Below are 16,721 nucleotides of genomic sequence, written 5' to 3'. Positions count from 1 at the left end.
CCATCCAGTCATCCTGTTTCCCTGTTGTGGGCAGTATTTGGTGGGGTGCGGCATGCAGGTTAAGAAGGTGTGTGCATACCAGCCTGTTTGTGAAATGAGACTACCGTTGCAGATGCAGGGACTGGGGCTGCGTGGGTGGAGCATGAAATTTTAACAAGGTGCACCCTGGGCTTCCACAGGCCTGCTGCCACTGCCACCACCGCTATGACCAAGGTCCCACAAGGTGCGCTAGTCAGGAGATGCGGCGTTGGAAGGTTTGTGCTGGTCTTCTTGGGGAGGAGACTCACAGAGCTGGGACTTAGGCAAGTTTGACTGGGGAGAGTGGATGGGCCAAAGCATGGAGGGTGGGGTCTGGGGGAGTTGGTTAAGCAAGTTAGGTGGTGAATGTAGGTGCCATGCTGGTTCCTGCAGGTGGCCATGTGTTTATACTGAGGGGTGGCAGGGGGAAATGATACCTACCAGCTCCTTTGTTCCTGGAAGGGTCTTCCTGTGATCTCTTTTCCCTCCTAGACATGCTCTGAGATGAGTAAATAGCTCTCCCTCTATATGTCCCAGAAGTTTTTCAAACTACAGCTTCTACAGTGTATCTCTATGGGCTGTTTGTCGTGCTGTCTCTTTAAGGGCAGACCTCAGTTTCCTTCACCCTTGGCGCTCCCCAGAACTAAGTAGCTGATTTTTAAAATTCCAGGCGTTAAGTCCCTGTGGCTATAAGAACTCACAAAATTCAGCCCCTCTCTTTCAAAGCCAAATTTTATGGGGATTCACCTTCCCTCCATGGACTCCCAGTGTGACAGTCTGTTTCTCACTCTGTTTCTCACTCTTCTTCATGTCTGTGGCTCCCCTCCGCCACCTGCCCCCACCACCTCCAGCAGTCACGGTTCCTCTCTCCTCCCACTGCATCTTCCCCCTTCCTGCCCTCTACAGTGTGGCATCTTCTCCACCTGTAGTTGTGGAGTTTATTCTGCCAGTCTTCAGGTTGTTTTCTGGGGTATTTCTGTGGATGTGAGTCTTATCAGGATGTATTCATGAGACGAGGTGAGCTGAGGGTCCTCTAATTCCACCATCTTCCCAACCTCCTTCTCTAGTCTGGAAACTTCTTCCTCTGTGTACCTGTTGGCTCAGTCTCACAATTCACTGAAGCCTGTGGTTAAAGGTCATCTCATAATAGAGGTTCTTCCTGACCTTCCTCCCCGAAAGGACACACTCATTTCATCCCTTTATGGTCCTTTACTATTCTTTGTGGCACTTACTGCCATGTGAAACATTACGTATTCTCCATGTGTTTGCTTATTTATTATATATGCCCCCGTGATGGACCATATGCTTCATGAGAGCAAGATCCTTGTCTGTTTTGTTCACCATGGTTTCTCTACCACCCACCACGGTGCCTGACACAGAACAGCACTCAATAAATATGTGTTGAAGAAAGCTGTTCCTGTGGTTTCTGAGCATGCTAGGGATGGGGATCAGGGCAAATGGGCCTCTGGCATGCCCTGCCTCCTCAAACCAAAACCAAAATGTAATATAATTTGAATATTCAAATGTTATCTGAAATTTTGCATGTATGACTTGTATATATTGTACATTACACCTAAAATAAATATAAAGTTTTAAATCTGCATGATGTATCCTGGCCATGAGAAGCTGTTCTCGGGGTGTGATTACCTGAACATTGGATAAAGAACCCTGATGGGCTATGATCTCTACAAGTTCAAGAAGCCGTGGCATGCACATGATTCAGGACGTACAGTTCAATTGGATCAGCTGAAATTCTGCGTTTTGTGGTTTTTCCATTAACACCTGACAATATAGTTCCCCTGCTAGTATATTGTGCACTTTTATTTCACGTCATACTAAAACCACAAAGTTATGGGTGTGGGGAAGAAGAGGTAGAAAATAACACATCTCATGGCTTTTTGTTTCTGAATTCTCATACTTCCTGCAGCGCTCTGCATTGGAAGTAAAATTTTGTCAAGAGTATTAGGAGAAATAATTGAAGAAACTTTTGACAGGATAGCTGAGAAGAAAATGGGAGAGGCAACATTTTGAGTCCAGTTAAATTTTACCACAATGTAAAAATAAGCTCCCATAAGCCCCTTGTCCTCACTGTACCCCAAGCAAATGACACAGACATGGAAAGATTTATGTAATTCAGTGGGTTTCACACTGTTAGGAAGAAATATTGGAGAGAGGGCGTGTCACTGGGAAACCCTGACTATGAATTTGGCTTTTCACCAGCCTGACCTGTGGGGTGTGTGTGTGTGTGTGTGTGTGTGTGTACATTCACACACATGCAAGTGTATTCCAGAAACAATTAAGAGATATTTCATTTTGTTCCTTCGCAGCTCTGCCTCATTCCCATTTGTTACCACTTCTTTCTTCTTTTCTTACAACTCAAAGAAAAAGCATAATCTCACTGTCCACGATTTCTTCTCCATCTATAACTTAATGGCTTCCCAGCTGTGCTATTTTCTGTTTTATAGTAAATAATTGTAAGGCATTTTCATTTATCCAGAAAATTTTTATTGAGTGCCCACTAGTTCCAAGCACTAGCAAAACAACCCATAAAGCCTTTTGGACACTTTCTATGATCTGAGGAAGCTCTCAGAGAACCTTTAAAGATACCAGTTGAAAGATCCATCCAAGAAATATGTTGAGAAAAAGTAAACAAATGATGTTCCTTTCTCTTGCAAAAGATAGACACTTAATCCTGGTGTTCGGTGGAAAACTTTACTGTAAGATGTGTAGGGAGGTTATGTATGCCAATGGTTCTCTATCAAAATAACTACAAATTCTAACACTCGAGAAGAATGTCTCAGAAGAAGCCAGGACCAGATGTTTCATGACATATGCATAATCAGCACACAGGAACATGCTTATGTATTTTATTATCCTTTTTTCATCGGGCTGAAGTGCCTAACCCAGAGATACAGGGAAGGTTATGCCAACATTGTATAGAAAATTCTCAGCCTCGCTTCATGCCTAAAGATAGAAATATAAACACTGTTTCAGAGACTAGCTGAGTCGGTGGCCCCCTGGGTATGAAGGGTGTCTTTTTTTAGGGACGTTTTAATCAGCAAATTATTGAGATGACATCATGTATTGTTGTTAGCTGAATTCTGTGGTAGAAAGTGGGTAGGAAGAAGCCATAGTACTTTGGAAAATTAATGGCATTCACTGTTTCCCAGATTCTTTGAAACCAAGATCAGAGCAGCAGTTCCAGAAGCAGGAATACTTGTTTTTTTGGAAGAGATTTCTTTGCCTCTCCATTAGTTCCAAGAGTGGACTCTGTTGGTGTATTTCATGAGCGTTGTGAATGTGGAAGTTATAAAATGCGTTGATAGGTTGTGCTACCCATTTGGGCTGTTGGAAAAGTTCCTGGGAGCACAGGGTTAGGTGGCCCTTTCTACCCACGCAACTGAGGCTCTGCACAACTGGAATGGTTGGGGAAAGGGAAGTTCGGACATTTGATTTTCTGATGAACTTCACTAAGAGGAAAACTTATTTATTCCCATACTTGGAGTTGAAAATATTTCTGAGAAGTCTGCTTACCTTTATCAGTAAATACTATTTAGAAGCTGTAATGGAACCTTTGCTCATGTTTGAAAATCTTGCATCATTGGACATTATAAATTCCCTGCGCTTGTACAGTGGAGATCATTAACTGTGGCCTAAATATATAGCACAGGACTGTTCATAGGTGGTGAATTTTGGACTAAATCCCTCATAAAGGCTTATATGCTGCCTTTTTGAGAGCTAATACTTAAGATTCTGGGTAGCTGTATGTGCCTATTCTGCGGACGCTCAGCCACAAGCATTTTGAGAAGAAAGATGGAGAATTCATTTGTAAAAGCTACATAATGATTGACAAGGGAATGAATAAAACCCCAAGCCTAAAGATTAACAACTCAAAACAATCCCATCCTGTAAGTGAATAAGGTGAGACCGGGAGAAGTGAGGTAAATCATTCAGAGCAAAGCCACAGAACAGGTTAAAAGGAGAGAGAGGCCAGGCCTCTGTCTCCCAGGAGAGTCTTTCTACCATACCCGACCGCCTGCACAGCCCAGTAGGGTCTCATCAGCAGACTTGGGACAAAGGGGATCCCCTGCCAGTTGGGAACCTGGTCACTCCTTTGGGTAAGCCCTTTTGCTCATAGCTATCATTTATTTGACCCCCCTACTGTGACCATATCTCTTCCAGGTTCTTCTTTCATCCTCACAGCAACACCATGTGGTAGTATGATCATTGTGCTCACTATACAGATGGGCAAATTGAGTTCCAGCCCCATTAAGGAACTTGCTCAAGGATGTACAGGTAGAAAGAGACCGAGCTGGGATCCAAATCTTGGTCGGTGGGGTTTGAACATATCTTCTCTCTACAACCTGGTGTGTCCTTCACTGTTACTCCTGGTGGGGGAGGGGGGGTGGTGCCCTGTTAAACATCTCCTTCCCCAGCCCCCGAGATCACTGCCGTGCTTGGCCAGATTCCTGGCACCTGTGATCTTGGAGCCAGCTGCAGCTAGACTTTGCAGGCCTCAGAGGCGGGGCTGGGTGGGCACGCCCCTCCCAACCGTGTGAATGAGTGTTTGATTTGCCTTAGCTCACCATTGGGTGGAGTCCACTTTGGGCAGAACACTTAGTGGCTGAATAAACACTCGGAGCATCTTGGAAAGGCTGCATGGACCGGTGGTTTGACACCGATCTGGACTGTTTGGAGAGGCGCCACTGACAGCCAGCTTCGACCACTGGTGCGCTATTGAGAGACCTTGTCTTCTTAGCCTCTCACTGTCCTAGTTTCCTTGGAGGTCAACTGAGGACAAACAAATCCTGTTATTTCTGCTGAGTTTCTCTTCTCCAGGCTGAGGACAGAGGCAGGAGACGCCTCTGAAATGCTGGACAAAATAAACTAAAGGCAGCCAAAATGGAAGAGGCTGCTTCACAACCTCATACCTGGGAGAATGATAGGGATGCACAACGCTGGGCACAGATTAAAGAAACACTTTGTTTTCTATTCTCAGAAGCCCTTGGAACTGGCCCATTAGCGGAGTTGTTTCCTTTTATCACCTCAGAGACTGGAATAGAGGCTTTGGGAGTTGATGCTGTGGGTCCATTACCTGGCTCTGACTTGGATCTCACAAAGGTTTAATTCAATTAAGCCATGAGATAAGTGCAGGATAGTGGGAGCTGGCAGGTGATTGTGAATGCTGCTGCATGGACGTTGGAGACACGTGGGCAGAGTGTTCCCAATGTGCCAAGACAGCCTGTTACACGGAGGACGTTGGGGATACTCTGCTGTGAATTACTCACTCTAAAGCTGGAGTGTGAACATCAGGGACTGTTTTGTAGTATTTTTTCATTAGTCCGTAGAAAGATCTAATCTATACACATATGAAAACTCACAGGAGATCCAAAAACTAACCTAGAAAAATGTCTTTGATAAAGTGAGTGTTCTTGAGTGTATAAAATCAGTTTTTCTTTGTCTGATTGAATGAGGCATTTGGCGATTGAAGATGGTTGGTGGGATAATCAAGTGCCAGTATGTCTTCAAAGAAGACGAAAGAAGAGCAAGAGACAAAGAAGATAAGACCATCTATGATTGGTATATAGAAATCCATTTCAGCTTTTTGCATTGTTGGTGGGAATGCAAGCTGGTACAGCCACTCTGGAAAACAGTACGGAGGTTCCTCAAAAAACGAAAAATACAACCATGCTACGACCCAACAATTGCACTACTAGGCATTTATCCACAGGATACAGGTGTGCTGTTTTGAAGGGACACATGCACCCCCATGTTTATAGAAGCACTATAGACAATAGTCAAAGTATGGAAAGAGCCCAAATATCCATTGGTGGAATGGATAAAGAAGATGTGGTATACACACACACACCACACACACACACACACACACACACACAATGGAGTATTACTCGGCAATCAAAAAGAATGAAATCTTGCCATTTGCAACTACGTGGATGGAACTGGAGGGTATTATGCTAAGTGAAATTAGTCAGAGAAAGACAAAACTCATATGACTTCACTCACATGAGGACTTTAGGAGACAAAACAGATGAACATAAGGGAAGGGAAACAAAAAGAATATAAAAACAGGGAGGGGGACAAAACAGAAGAGACTCATAAATATGGAGAACAAACTGAGGGTTACTGGAGGGGTTGTGGGAGGGAGGATGGGCTAAATGGGTAAGGGGCCCTAAGGAATCTACTCCTGAAATCACTGTTGCAGTATATGCTAACTAATTTGGATATAAATTTTTAAAAATAAAAAATAAAATAAAAAAAATCCATTTCTGCTAAAAATATTCCAAAGGAGAGCCATCTCTGGAGCTTGAGACCTGCATCATTGACTTTTAAAATACTTTCCCTTTCTATTCCCTGTTGATCTCTATCCAAATAAAATAATCACACTCAAGTAAATTATTTCTCACACTATGTCTCACAGAGAACACTGCAATTACTGTGGAGCTGAAAAATTACTGACAGACATAAGGGACGTGTTGCTCTAAGTTGCCTGGAAAGGTGTCTAAACAGTCCAGCGACTTTATGTGATTAATGAGCATGCAAGAGTCAACAGTAGAGGCGGGAGTTCTGAGTTCAATTTCTTTTCCTTGATGCTAATGAGCAAGGAATGGAGACTAGCTTAGATTTAGGACATTAAATTAGGATCTGGGTAATTTAGAATGATGATAACGTAGCCCTGAATAAGAGTTGTGCCCCTTCTTCATCTATGTGCCAATTTAGCCCCCCTCCTTTTTTTTATTGAGTGACTATTTGGTGGGAATAACGAAAAATAGCGCTAAAATAAATGCTGAAGATTTTTCAGAAAATAAAAAAAAAACAACAGATATCTAAGGGGACAGCAGTGACCTCCTTCTCGTCTTTCAAGGGTTCAGCTTAAATAACTATAAATTACAACTCTCCTTGCCAACAGAACTTCCTTGACTTGTATAAGATGTTAGTTCCTGCTCTTATAAAATTTCATAGCTCCCTGGATTTTTCTTTGCAATATTAATCACAACTGTAATTCTACAGTCTCTTGTGTTTTTGTTTAGTATCTTTCTTGATATCATGAAGGCAGGGGTGGTGTCTATCGTCTTCACCTACATATTTCCAACTCCTATTGGGCACAAAGTAGAAACTTAATAAAAATGTAGAATGAATGAGTGAATGAATAAATGAATGAATAGCTCTTTCATAATGGCTACTAAATTTGTTGTTAGAACTGCATTCTTTGTACGTTAAGTTTGTTGGAAGCATTCAGAGAGATACTGGTCTGATGAATTCAGTTATCTTTCAAAAGCTAGAAATTTCTTTAGACGGGCTGCTGAAACTAAGGATATGTTTTTCTAAAGTAAATTCTCAGTTTCCAGATGATAGTGCCTATTTATAGCTATAAGTTGACACAGAGCTACTGACACAGAACAACTCAGTTATATTGGGTTTATATTTTTGAAGGGGAATTACCATGTCAAAATGAGATTGCTCATCTCTCACTTGTCGACAAGCTTCATCATTTCCTCATAATCAAGATTTGTGAACATCCTATTGGGAAGGGTTATCAGAGTCATGGAAACCAAATAATGATGGTCATTGAGCCTCTCTTATGGGCCAAGGCTTTTTAGTTATTTGGTGGTCATTGAGCCTTTCTTATGGGCCATGACTAAAAAGCCTTCACTGCAGTTCAAGGGTTAGGTCATTTCCATGGCCCTGGCTGCTTGTAAGCAAAGCTATTGGTTCTTAGTGTGGATATCAGACCTATACAAGTGAAAAGTTTTCTTGGAATCTTTTGGACTTTTTTTCCCTACTGATTTAGGGGAAATTTCCAAAATAAATATCAAAGAGCCATAAGTCAACAAAGAAGAAAGTCATAAATTGGTAAAGGGAAGAAAAATGTGATTTCCCTCCCTGCTCTCTTTCAGGACATTGAAAACAAGGTTTTGAAGGCAAGTTGTTAAAATCAGGTGTGGGTGCAAACTTGGGCCTTCCATATCTGGTCTGAGTCTAGGTCTGTGTTTTCTCAAAAAGCATTTCGAACTCCATGGAACCAATGTAGGCAAGAGGAAAATGCTTAGGACTGCACAAAGTGGAAGCATTTGCCTTGTGTTGCCTCACACTGTGCTACTGTGGAGGGCAATGTTCATTCCATGTAGACTCCAGTGAAGTGTTTTTCCACACCAGAGATGACAGCAGAATGTTACTGTGAAAAAAAGTCAATATTTTCACTTCTGTTTCTATCTGGTTAACTTTAAAATGCCAGTTGTCCAGATAGAAAGTTGTTCTTGCACTCTCCCGTGGTGGAGGGGTGCAGGTTCCTTCCACGCAGCACTGAAATGCCTTGTGGTTGATGTAACAGAGCGAGGTTTGGTACAGTAGACTGGCCCAGGGACTAGGCCCGTGTCCTTGTTTTGGTTTTGACACTACTTCATCTCAGGCTTCCTTGTTTCTGAGTTTGAGTATCATCTGGTTAAGCCTTAGTTTACTTATCTGGGCAATGGGTGGACTGAATAGATCATCGCGTCTGATCTGTGGAAGTCTTACATTGTGTGAGTCTATGATAGTCAGGTGAGTGGATGATTAAGTTCCTACTTAATGTGGTAAGAATGTGAGTAAGAATGCCCAGGCCTGGTGAGTTTAGTGTGTTGTCAGGGCCTTTCACCTTCTATCCCACTCTGTTCCCATTCTTACTATACACTGACAAAAAATAAAGAGAGGAAAAATTGGGGGGATGCAAAATTGCGTATAGCGTGTTTACATTTGCCTTTTATAGTCTGTGCTAGAGTGCCTCAAATAGTACTGCTTTATACTACTTGGACAATTTAACCACTTCTCAGCAACTTTGATAATTCTAGACATTTCACCATTTAAACATATTTTCCAATATCCAATCTATTTTTTCCTAGCCTATATTTTCTGTTAGATTTTTAAAAGAAGTATTCATTTGCACACAACTGTTTCTAAATTACAATATTAACTCTACTACTAACACTGTGATAACAACAAATAGTTTTAGAATGCTTTATTTTTTTTTTAAATTTTTTAATGTTTATTTATTTTTGAGAGTGAGAGAGAGGCAGAGTGCAAGAGGCGGAGGGGCAGAGAGAGAAGGAGACACAGAATCCGAAGCAGGCTCCAGGTTCTGAGCTGTCAGCACAGAGCCCGACGTGGGGCTCGAACTCACGGGGTGCGAGAACATGACCTGAGTTGAAGTCTGCCACTTAACTGACTGAGCCACCCAGGCACCCCAGTTTTAGAATGTTTTGAAGTTCATTTTGTCCATAGGATTCATGCCACTGGGGTGTCCAGAAAGTTATAGTTTTTTTTTTTTTAATTTGAAAAACAACAGGCAAATACTGATGTTATATTGGTGAAGGGTGGGGGGACAGAATTTTAGCCATCAAGATCTTACATTTTGGTGATAATCCATTTTGTTATTTGCAACAATTTGCATTCATCTTAAAATCAAAACTCAAATTTGGTTGAGCCCCAAGATTGTGTTTTTGAAGACTCATGACTTGATCTTGCTTGGTAGACTTACAATTTAAAGAGAGAAAAAGAGGGGCGCCTGGGTGGCGCAGTCGGTTAAGCGTCCGACTTCAGCCAGGTCACGATCTCACGGTCCGGGAGTTCGAGCCCCGCATCAGGCTCTGGGCTGATGGCTCAGAGCCTGGAGCCTGTTTCCGATTCTGTGTCTCCCTCTCTCTCTGCTCCTCCCCCATTCATGCTCTGTCTCTCTCTGTCCCAAAAATAAATAAACGTTGAAAAAAAAAATTTAAAAAAAAATAAATAAATAAATAAAAAATAAAGAGAGAAAAAGAAAGCTATTAAATCCTAAGTTGAGAGAGGTGGATGTATGAAGATCCCTTCTTTTATACACCAAACAGACGACTGTGCTTCACAGAGCAGGAGGGCCATACTTGCCTCTGAACTGGTACCACTTTCAGACCCAAGCAAACACCTGTGCCTTTTTCCTCCAAGAGCTTTCGATAGTATCACTCCTCAGTGACAAATGGCCCTACCAATATATGTTCTCTCTTGTAGTGCCCACTTGACGTGGTGACATCACACTCTCCCAGGTCAATCTTAAGCTACCCAGGGTACAGGAATGACATTTCTTATGTGAATGAGACCACCCTTTATCACTCTGCCTACAGGCCCTTCTTGTCGTCTTTTTTGGTGGCAGTCTAAGAATAGCAGAGGTGTGGCCAACACTGAAAAAGTCATGTTGCAGGAATGCAGAGATTACATCCTAAAAAGTACAGGAGCAGACACGGTTGGAAGATGTGTTGTTCTATGTTTATTGTACAAAATTCTGAACGGTAAATTTAACATGATCAGAAAAGAAATTATTGTCTAATTTTGCCTACATTCTCTGGATATGACTTGTATTTGTGGTCCTCATTCGTGAACCAGGCACGGTAACAACCTTGGAGTGAGTTATTAGAAGCCAATATTCACATGGTTATGATGTAATCATTATCAAGTAAATTCAGGGGCAAGATCTGAAATGTTTTAATATACACAGGCTCTGAAGAGCCATGATACTGTGGCTAATAACAGTGTGGCTACTTTTGCTTCATGATGGCAGATATGAAATTGACCAGCAAGGGCACAATCGACAATAAAGAGCCTAAAGAGAGAGTTCCTGGACCTGAGCTGGAAGCGGTGGTGCCCAGAAAGCACACGTGCCGATTGGACAATTAGACAAAGAGTCGGTAAGTAGCTCATCTCTACCTAGTACTCTAAATCTTCACTGAGAAATCACTATATCTCACATGCGACCTCTGATTTTGTAAGTATTTTTTTGAAGTTAAATTCATGTAACATAAAATTAATCCTTTTCAAGTATACTGTTCAGGGGTGGGAGGATGGGCAAAATGGGTGAAGGCGAGTGGGAGATACAGGCTTTCAGTTACAGAAGGAGTAAGTCACAGGGATGAAAGACACGGCACAGGGAACACAGTCAATGACAGAGTAATAGTGATGGATGGTGACAGACAGTAGTTGCACTGGTGGTGAGCACAGCATCACATATAGAGTTGTTGAATCACTAGTTGTGCACCTGAAACTAATGTAATGTTGTGTGTCAACTATACTCAAATAAAAAATTAAGAGAATAAACTGCACAATTCAGCGGCACTTAGTACTTTCACAATGTTATACAACCACCACCTCTATCTACTTACAAGATACTTTTATCACACCGAAAGGAAGCCCTGTATCCACTAAGAAATGACTCCCATTTCCTTTTTTTTTTCCAGTTTCTAGCAACCATTAATCTTTCTCTATACGGATTCCCTATTCTTGATACTTCGTATAAATGGAATCATACAATATATGGTCTTTTGCGTTTGGCTTCTTTCGTTTAGCATGTTTTTGAGGTTCCACCATGTTGTATCATGGATCGGTGCTTCATTCCTTCATGTGGCTGAATAATACTTTGTGGTATGGCTATAGCACATTTGGTTTATCCATTCATCAGTTGACGTTTGGGTCGTTTCCACCTTTTGGCTGCTGTGAATAGTGCTGCTACGAACACTTGTGTATAGGTTTTGTTTTCAGTTCTTTTGGGTATATACCTAGGAGTGGAATTGCTGGCTCATATAGTAACTGGATGTAGAATCACTTGAGGGGAGTTTTCCAAGCAGCTGCATCATCTTATATTCATACCAGCAGAGTATGAGGGTTCGAACTTCTTTTATACCCTCACCAACACTTGCTGTTTTACATTAATTCTGATTATAGCCATCCTAATGGGTGTGAAGTGGTATCTCACTGTGGTTTCTGTTTGGTGTAATATATTTTTAATCAAATTATTTTTTTAGGTATAGGCACAGTAAAAAATATTTGTCCCAGGTGCCACCTACCCTAGTAACAGCTCCAATCATCTTCTCAGAGAACCAATTAAGGAATAGGCCTCCCTTTCTTCATGCCTTAAAATTCTTATCTTGAGAGTAATTGTTATGTTACATAACATAGATAGGACTACAACACATATATGTAATTCCACATATGTATGCTAATTGCACACCTATCACACGTACATGTAATGACACATATATTACACATATGTGGTTGTATTCTGGTAGCGTATTTTGGGACACTTCAGAGCTTATTGGGAATGCAGAATCTTAGGCACCCACACCAGACCCCTGAATCAAAATTCACATTTGGACAAGATACCCAAGTGATTTAAGGTTCAGAGGTCTTGAGAGCTTTCCGTCTTTCTGAAGAGGGAGAGAATAAGTCCATGCCAGGAAACCATTTGCAGGTGCAACAGATAGAATCCAAGCTTAATAAAATACAGGTGTAGTGTGCGACCTCAGGGTAGTGGTTCTCAAACCTGGATGAATACTGGGAACCTCTGAAAGTTTTAAAATATTTGTGTCTCGGTTCCAACCCCTGAAAGATTATGGTGTAGTAGGTCCTGGGTTGATCCTGCTAAGAAGATTTTTGAAAATCTTCAGGTGATTCTAATGCATGATCAGTTTTGAGAACTGTCTGTGTGAATAGCATTAGCTGAGCTATTCTCAAAGCAGTGATTTGCAAGTGGGAAGGAGTGAGACTTTTCCATGAGGACAGAGACGCAGAGGAGTGGCCAATGTTGCTGGAGTAGGGCAGAGAGTAGAAGCCGGGGCTTATAGTGAGAAGAATTCATCCGTGGAAGGCATCAAAGCCTTTAACTAGAGTTTTAATATTGTGCAGAAGGCAATTGAGAGCTCTTGTAGAGCATTAGAAGAGGGACAGGTGATTTTCATTACTGTTGGGCGATGTGAATTCTGGAGACCAGCACGTTTCTATAATATAAGGTAAGGACTTAGGGCTTTGCCCTTAAGATTGAAAATAAAGAGGCAGAAGACAAGAGTATATAAGGTTCCCTCAGAGTTTAGTTATGTAACTATAACTCATTAGTAGTTCTCTAAGCAACTTAAAACTTCTCCAAATTCAAGAAATAGTTGAGTAGTTTAAGAATCCATAAAAAGACAGACAAATATCATATGTGCATGGTTGCCTCAAGGAAACTTTCTATGCCTATAAAAAGAATTTGTTTACTGATAATTAATTACTCTCCAGAGTTTTTAGTATTCAACAGTTCCACACTTTCCTTCATTCATATTTTTATTCATTCAACAAGTATATTGAGTGTGTGCTTAGGATGTTATAGGGGAGGTTTAAGAACCAGAAGTGTGTGTTTGGACTAGACCATTGGTTCCCAAATGGGGCAGTACCCTCTGTGGTGGGTTTTGGAAGTTTAGGGGGTGTTTTTGGTTGTTGCAGCAGTTGGGGTGAACTAGTGGCTTGCGGTGGAGGCCAGCAATGTTAAGTGACCTGCTATTCCCTGAGATGTCCTGCACGACGAAGAATGATCTCATACCCACACAACTTGCTACTAGCTTGGACATTCATGTAGGTGGAAAACCCTGTTTATAGTTATCCAAGCTTAGAATCAAACTCAAATATGTTAAATTATCTAAATGTAGAACCTAAACCTGACTGTATGTACACAAACACACACAAATACTTCCTTGAGTTTTAGTAAATGTAAGACTTTACCAAGACTGGTCCCACTGTGCATACTGAGAGAAGATAGTGCCTTGTTTCATTCAGCCCTTTACCAAGAATTGTTCATTGTTTTGGAAAATGGCATCACCAATGGTAATAATGAACCTGGTGTTTCAGTCTTCATTAGTTTGATTTTGCAGTAATTCTGCATATAACATATTGAAAGCTAATTTTTGAAAGTGCTTGCAATTATGGCTTTCATTCAGCTGTAACGTGAGCCTGTGTGACGGTTAGTTTTATGTGTTAACTTGACTGGGCTAAAGGATGCCCGGATATCTGGTGAAACATTATTCCTGGATGCATTTGTAAGACATGTTTCTGGGAGAGATTAGCATTTGAATTGAGTAACCTGAGTAAAGTTTACTGAGTAAAGTGAGTAAAGAAAACCACTCTCACCAATGCTACTTAGCATCATCTTACCTTGAGGGCCTGAACAGAAGGTGGAAGGAGGGCAAGTTCACTTTCTCTGCTGGAGCTGAGACATCCATTTTCTCCTGCCCTGGGATGTTGGTGCAACTGGTTCTTAGGCTTTTGGACACAGGCTGTGACTTACACCCCAGTCCTGGATTCACAGGCCTTTGAATCAGGACTGAATTAACCACCAGCTTTTCTGATTCTCCACCTTGTGGTTGGCAGATTGTGGGATTTCTTGGCCTCCATGTGCATGTGACCAATTCCTACATATGACTGTATATATGTATATATGACTCAGCCACCCAGGCGCCCCATACATGTCTTTTTAAATTATAAACTATTTGCTTTTAGTTTTACTCTATATTATAATTACAGAACGGTGTTAATTATGTAACAATTATTTGTGCAGGTAAACTATATTGTCTATGGAGTTCATTTTAGAATACTAGATGAGATGTTAGAAAATATTTGTCATCAAAAAGAACATTGAGTTTGCTAGAGTTGAAAACCCACTGGACTAAATCATCTTTAAGGCCCTTTCTCCCCTTGCAGTCCTGAGATCCTCCCTCATCTAGAATGGGGTTTAAGAATTCAGGCTCTTAGAACCAAAGGTCATTGGTTTGAATCGAGGCTGTCCTACTTCCTAGCATTACAGTCTTAGGGAGGTTTTTATAACTTCTTCATGCCTCATTCCTCATGTCTAAAATGATGTAATAATATCAGACACTTCATACAGTGGTTGTGAGGGTTTAATGATTTCTCTATATGTAGCTTTTAGAAGGTGCTCATAGTGAAGGCTCAAGGGAAGGGCTTATTCGCTTCCTTATCTCTTAGACAGCTATAACTGGTAAACATGCCCCCAGGCTCTCTGCCTATAGCTCAGCAAGCCCATGGATCAGACACAATCATCCTAGGTAGGGGTTGGTCCAGCTTCTCCTTGGTCCAGACTCACTCATCTGTGGACATTGGAGCCCTGGCCAAGCAGTCCTCTAACTGGTCAGGATTAGAAACATGGCTACCCATGTGGCTGGGGGTGGGGGGGAGTAGGTGTCCCACAAGAAGTAGGTGTCCCACATGAGTAGGTGTCCCACAAGAAGTAGGGATTCTGTTTCTAGAAGGGGCAAGGGATGCTTAACTGTTCTTACCTCCCTGCATGAGCCTGAGGGGTTGAAGAATACCCAGTTCTCCGTGTAAAGGTCATGGCTGCTACACTTGCCCCTACCCCTGACCAGCTACCAGTCTCTTCACTGAGAAGCTCGAAGGATGCCTTCTAAAATGTAGGTCAGATTTGCTTCCTCTGCCTTAAGCACTCCCGAGACTTCCCATCTGCTAGGGGTCTGAATATGTGTGTCCAACCCCCAAATCCTATGTTGAAATCCTAACCCCCAAAGTGATAGTGTTAAGAGGGTGGGGTCTTTGGGAAGTGATGAGGTCATGAGGGTGAAGCCCTCATGTATGGGATTAATTCCCTTATAAAAGAAACTATCGAGGGGCGCGTGGGTGGCTCATTCAGTTAAGTGTCTGACTTTGGCTCAGGTCATGAGCTCAGAGCCTGAAGCCTGCTTCAGATTCTGTGTCTCCGTCTCTCTCTGCTTCTCCTCCACTCATGCTCTGTCTCTCTCTCAGAAATTAATAAACATAAAAAAAAAAAAAAGAAGCTATAAAGAGCTCCTCTCCCCTTCCATAATGTGAGGACACAATGAGCAGTTCTGTGACCCACAAGAGGACCCTCACCTAGCCACAGTGGCGCCCTGATCTCGGACATTACCCTTCCAGAACTGTGACAAATTTCTGTTGTTTATAAGCCACCTACTCAGTGGCATTTTATGATGCCACTTTGAATGGACTCCGACACCGTAGAACTCAGTGTAGTAGCCAGGGGAAACTTACCATGGCTCTTGATCAGACCCTGTGTGCCACGCCCTCAGCCCCCATCCTATCCTGACCCCATTTCCTCTGGCCACTCTCCCCACTACCTTCTCTTCTGCCACACTAGCCTCCAGGCTATGTCCTGAGAAGCCAGGCATTGTTTCCTCAAGGCATTGAACCTCTTGTCCTTCTGCCTGGAGCTTTCTTCCTGATGTGTCCCCATAACTCATCCCTCACTTTTCAGGTTCTTGTTGGAGGTCAGCTTATCAGAGTGGTCTTTCCTGATCACAAATATAAAACAGCAACACCAACTCTCCATGATGCTCAGTCCCTCAGCATTGTTGATTCTTCTTCATGGCACCATTCATTACCTGACACTTTTTATATTTCTTATTTCCTCCAAGCAGAGTATAAACTCCATGAGAGCAGAAACTCTTTTTTTTTTTTTTTTTTCATGGTTATGTTTGCAGTACCTAGATGATCTGGAATATACTAGATGCATGTTCTGGCTTAAATTGTGTCCCCACTATGGATGCTGGAGTATTCACCCTCAGTACCTATGAACATGGCCTAATCTGGAGACAGGATCTTTTCAGATGATCACGTTAAGATGAGGTCACTAGGGTGGGCCCTAATCCAAGATGTGCCTGTACACGAAGGGGAAATTTAGACAAAAAGAGACATGCACAGAGGGAAGATGTGAAGAGACACAGGAAAAAGACAGCTATCTGCAAGCCAAGGAGTGCTTGCAACTGACAGAAGCAGAGAGAAAGGCCTGGAACACATCCTTCCCTAGCATCTTCAACAGGGAGCGTGGCCTTGTCTACATCTTGATTTCAGACTTTGGCTTCTTGACTGGTGGA

The 16,721-nt window shown here is 42.1% G+C and overlaps 1 long non-coding RNA gene across 3 annotated transcripts in view; it reads left to right on the top strand.

Moving 5' to 3' along the window:
- The window catches only part of LOC113600974 (uncharacterized), a 138,049-nt gene that overhangs the window by 51,731 nt on the left and 69,597 nt on the right, over nt 1-16,721 (top strand). For all 3 annotated transcript variants that reach the window (XR_008295309.1, XR_008295306.1, XR_003422102.2), the window contains exon 2: nt 10,601-10,727. This is a non-coding gene — a long non-coding RNA (uncharacterized LOC113600974). The remainder of the gene's footprint in view (nt 1-10,600; nt 10,728-16,721) is intronic.

The sequence above is a fragment of the Acinonyx jubatus genome, chromosome A1, assembly GCF_027475565.1.
Source record: "Acinonyx jubatus isolate Ajub_Pintada_27869175 chromosome A1, VMU_Ajub_asm_v1.0, whole genome shotgun sequence".
Classification (NCBI taxonomy): domain Eukaryota; kingdom Metazoa; phylum Chordata; class Mammalia; order Carnivora; family Felidae; genus Acinonyx; species Acinonyx jubatus.
Note: the sequence above shows the minus strand (reverse complement) of the source record. Positions and strands in the feature narration are given on the sequence as shown.